Source organism: Carya illinoinensis, chromosome 9, assembly GCF_018687715.1.
Source record: "Carya illinoinensis cultivar Pawnee chromosome 9, C.illinoinensisPawnee_v1, whole genome shotgun sequence".
Classification (NCBI taxonomy): Eukaryota; Viridiplantae; Streptophyta; class Magnoliopsida; order Fagales; family Juglandaceae; genus Carya; species Carya illinoinensis.
This window is the reverse complement of record NC_056760.1, coordinates 17,051,479-17,056,901: the sequence shown is the minus strand read 5'-3', so window position 1 is coordinate 17,056,901 and position 5,423 is coordinate 17,051,479.

The window sequence follows — 5,423 nt, the reverse complement described above, 5'->3', positions numbered from 1 at the left end:
AAACAATAATATATGGGGATAGCTAGGTGTGACGATTTGATCCGAAATTTATTAGGGATGAAAGATGGGTAAATTGTATTGGGCATAAGGTACATTTAATGGGCCAGTATTTTTAAACCTCAATGGATTAAGATTTATTGGATAGTTTGGATAAGTCTATAAGCTATAATCTTTTTGGTTAGCTAAGAATTTTAATTTGGCCCAAGAGCTCGAAAGATTTTTTTTTGGGCACGTTAGTTTAGTGGGTTATTTTTATATTTTTGGATGATATTATTAGGCTAGTATTTTAGAAGGCCTAAATGTGATTCCAACCCACGCACAAACTATGCACACGAAACAACTAGGGTTGAGGAACTTCCCATAGTTTGGCATGGTTGTATCTTGGTGTAAGCTAGCTCCATATGCTAGTAAGAGAGGGATGTGGCGGGTTGGCTCTTGAAAAGCTAAGACTAGTTTAGAACCCACTATATTTACGATGTGGCATTTGACATTTGGAGTAGTGATGGCTACGTGTGAACTATACATGCACGGCTTGGGTAGTGCATGGGCTCATGTGTCAACCTTGCTATACAAGACCTCTTAGTGGTATTGGTTGATCGATATGTGACATGTGGATGCCTTGGTCAGGTCCTTGTCGACTGGAGATGGTTGAAAGACAATAGATCATCAATCCATTTTCATCCTAAAGAAAAAAATAACAAATATATAAAAGCTTGATAAACAATGACCATAGGCATGTAGGGATCGATGGAAGGGAGAGAACAGAGAGGGAGGAGCTCATTTCCCTCTCAAACTGGTACAAAAATTGAAGGGTTTGATATACATTGAGAGAGAGGGTGTATGTGTGAGTGTGTGTATGTGAGAGAGAGAGAGATGATTAGCTATATATCTTGTCGTCTCGTTGTTTGCATAGATCTAGGTATACATACAAAAACATTGTCATCGTCATTATGCATGTGCATAAAAGGGTTTGGCCCAATCAATTCGAAAGGCTCGATGTGGGTCCACCTGACTAAAGTCGGGTTCATTGGGTCAAACCCAATATCAAGTTTATTATCCCAAATATCAGTCGAAACTGATCACCTAAAGAACCAGGGCCCATCTAATTCTCCTCAGACCCTAACCTCTCTCTCATATGTTTGAAGTTCAAAATAGAAGGATTGAATCAAACTATAGGAGCAAAACGAGGGGTGGATGACTTCTTAGCAAGATGCAGTCATGAACGACATCAAAATCTTCGTAGAAAGCGACCATTCCAATGGCAACTTGCCAGGCATCCAAGAAGGGCCTAAAGTGGAGTAGGGTCAACGCGGCTCAAATAGGGTGGGGAAGCCTAGGAGAAAAAACGTGTGTAGAACATAGGGCTCAGAGATGGAAGTGATTTAGGAGCTTGGAAGTGATACTTGAGAGGAGTAAATGAGGGAGGAGACAAAAGGAGAACAAGAGAGACGGTAAAAATGTCTTAAAAAGTGGTAGCTGAAACGAAAATGATGGCAGAGAGAAACCAAATTGGCATGAGTTGCTCCCAATTTTGGCAAGGATGGGCTGCTTGATCTGTACAGCTTAAGGTGGTGCTTGGCTTTTGGTGGTGCGAGGATACATGATGTTGGCTGGGCAGTGCAGCAACACTAACCCACTCACATCGTCAACACGTCAAAAGGCTCCTAGCTTAAATATTTATGGCTTTTAATGGGGGGCTTGACTGGCAAAAGTATTGGCATATATTTGAACAAAGAATCAATCCGTCATCGAGAAATGTTAGCTGACACTTTTAAACCCAATCCGAATAGATCGAGTTGGGTGATTTTTCGTCTTAACTGGACCAGAGTCTGACCCAAAACAGCCTTGGTCAGGCCGGGTTGCAAACCAAATCGTCATATTGTTTGGAAATTAATTTTATATTGACAATTTGTTAAAAATCAGTCTTTTCCACCGTGCAAAAAGGGGGTGAATATGGTAAGCTTAGAGAAGTGATTGCTTCCTATATGATTAGGGGATCAACCCATTAAGTCGAGTCACATAAAAAGAGTTTGTCCTGTTCGAAATTTTTTAATATGGTGTTCTGTAAAAGTCATAGATCGAATGTCTTTGGTAATGGTACTTGGTATTGGCAATTCTTATATATGCATTATAATTGGTAATTGTAATATGAAATATACCAGAGTAACATTATTTTCCATTGTCCTCATAATTAAGTTCTTTCCCCATTGACCAATTTTAATGAAGTAATTCTTAGAGCGTATTTGTTACGCATGTTGAAATCAGTGTAGAGAAACTTTGCGCATCTATTCATACAACTTGTTTTGGATGGTCGACGCATGTTCATTTAAGGGTATAGATTGATCAAAATGAAGAGGAAGAAGATCCTAATTAATTGTTACAAACAGATGTCTTTATCAAGGATGTTGGTGGTTGATGTTAGTAGTTGTATTTGGTTTGACTACGGATTTTTGGAGTTAATATGGTCAGTAAGACGTCTTTGGACTCTTTCAAGAGTAGTCTTTCTATCCTAATCAAATATGATCTTTTCTGCCTTTTCTAGCCTTTTAAAGCATGTTAAAAAAGAAATTAGTATCTGGAACATACAACATCATCACCATTTTATTTGGTTTCTGGTTAACAGGCATGAAACACTCACATAATGTTTTTACAAGTACTCTATTTTAAAATCAACTTATAACTACCCATTTTCTAAACGTACAACACCCTTGGAGTTAGAGAATGGAAGAGGCCAAAAAGCAGATCGATGATGATAAATAGGAATCACAGTACGTAGTTTTAATTCCCCGACAAAAGGTTGGTTGCGACAAAGTAGAAGGATAGTACTGCATGGTAGAATGCAGATCAGGTTGAGCAATGCTATATATAGTCACTTTTGCGTATTTCTTGCGCACTCCACTGATATGATTGGCTGGATTAATTTTTTTTAATATCCAACCAATCATATCATTGGAGTGTATAAAAGAGTGCATAAAAATGACTGCACATAAAATTTTTGGATCAGGTTATGCAGGTGGAGCGATGTACGTAGCTAGAAATATTTTTACGAAGAGAAATGTTATATCTATAGAGAAATGATTTTAAAAAATAGTAAACTTATAAAATGATGTAAACTTTTGGTGTGATATGTTAGATTTATTTTTACAATAAAAAATATTTTATATATAATATTAGGTATAAGTCTTAAATAGACATGCAAGTCCTGTAAAAACCTTTAATAAAAAAGTGAGTCTCTCTAATAAAGAATAGTTTCTTTTACACTTTTTTTTTTTACGTGAGATCCACTTTTTTACAAAGGCTTGTATGGAGATTATTTATTTAAAATTTGTACAAATTATTTCTCATAAACCAAACATTTTCTACTTTCTAGCATCTACAGACTACATACATGTTAAGGACAAAGTTACCCCTGCACCTACAGTGAGCAACAATACCTCACAGCAGCAGAATTTGAGTTTTATCTCTGCGTAACAAACTCTGCAGAGCATGCACAATGCACTCCTGAATATTGCACTCGTTTGATTAGCTGTCATTGTACAAACCGATCACTCCTATTTTTGTATTGAGAACATTCTGGATTCTTTGTAGCACAGCCTCTATAAAAGGCAATCATGTAATTGCTCCACATGCAGAAAATATAATAAAGAGCTTAGTATTTCAACATGGTATCAACTTAGTATAAACTTGAGCTTGATAATCATACCCCAAACCCAGCTTATGACATCTGGTTTCAACAAGACCAGCAAGTCATGTCCACCCTCATTTCTTCTCTGTCTGAACCTCTAATGGCCCAAGTAGTTGGTTGTTCTTCCGCCCGTGCAGTTTGGCTTTCTCTGGAATCAACATATGCTTCCGTTTCTCAGGCTCGACTTCTTCAGACCAAATTTCAATTGGCTTCTCTCAAAAAGGGTGCTGATACCATTTCTGCTTATTTTCGTAGAGCTAAGGGCCTTGCCGATATCATGACAGCTGCAGGTCGTCCACTCCCTCCCGATGAGTTTGTGCCGTATCTGCTTGCTGGACTCGGTTCCGATTATGATGGCATCGTCACCTCAGTAACCGCTAGACTTATTCCTATTTCTCCAGAAGAGCTACTCGGACACCTCCTAGCTCATGAAGCCAGGCTCCTTCACCATTCCGAAATCCGCACCTTTCCAAACGAAGTCTCGGCTAATTTTACTGCTAAAGTTTCTTCCAATTCACGAGGAAGAGGACATCGTGGTGGACGTCCTTTTACTCACGGCAGAAATGGTGGACGTCCTAATACCACTAGGGGGCGTGGCAACTATGCAGGTAACCCATCTCATAATTCCTTTTCCTCTAATGATCAACGTGTGGTGTGTCAGGTTTGCAATCGTCACGGTCATATTGCCATCAACTGTCTGTATCGCTTTAACCAAGCCTACACCAGTCCATCACCCGCTGCCAACTTCACCTCAACAAATTGTTCACCTGATACCAACTGGTATCCTGATACAGCTGCAACCAACCATATCACCAGTGAACTGAGTAATCTTAATTTGAATGCACTCGAGTACGGTGGTGACGAACAACTTCGTGTTGGTGACGGATCCTCAGTTCCTATATCACATTCCGGTTCAGCCTCCTTCCTCTCTTCTTCATCTCATTTTTTACTCAATAAAATTTTGTGTGTTCCCTCCTTCAAAAAGAATTTGATTTCTGTCCGACAATTCTGCCTTGATAACAATGTCTTCTTTCAATTTTATGCTAACTCTTTCTCTATTCATGATTGCAAGTCCGGGAAGCATCTTCTTCAAGGAATCACACGTAATGGTCTCTACACCATTCCACCTTCGGTCTCACCACCTTCTGCGTTTTCCAGTCATCTTTCTCTACCCACATGGCACAACAGGCTGGGCCACCCTTCCATCAAGCTCGTCCAGTCAATCCTTCGGCAACATCAACTTCCTTTTGAGCATACTTTAACTCCCTTTTGCAATGCCTGTGCTCAGGCCAAACATCATAGATCACCTGCTTATCATCGACTAAATAAATCAACTGCACCATTTCAACTTCTATTTTCAGATTTATGGGGTCCATCCCCGTATGTATCTCCTGATGATTATCGGTTTTATATCACCTTTGTCGATGATTTTTCCAGATTCACATGGTTAATTCCACTCAAAACAAAATCTCAAGCACTTGATGCTTTTATCACCTTTAAGACTAATGTTGAACTTCAATTCAATACCAAAATCATGCAATTCCAGTCAGACTGGGGAGGTGAATATCGTTCATTTTCCAACTACTTAAAATCATGTGGCATCACTCATAGAATCACCTGTCCTCACACGCATACTCAAAACGGTATTATTGAGCGAAAGCATCGCCACATCGTTGATACGGGTTTAGCACTTTTAGCTCAATCATCTGTGCCTCTCCATTTTTGGCCTCAAGCGTTT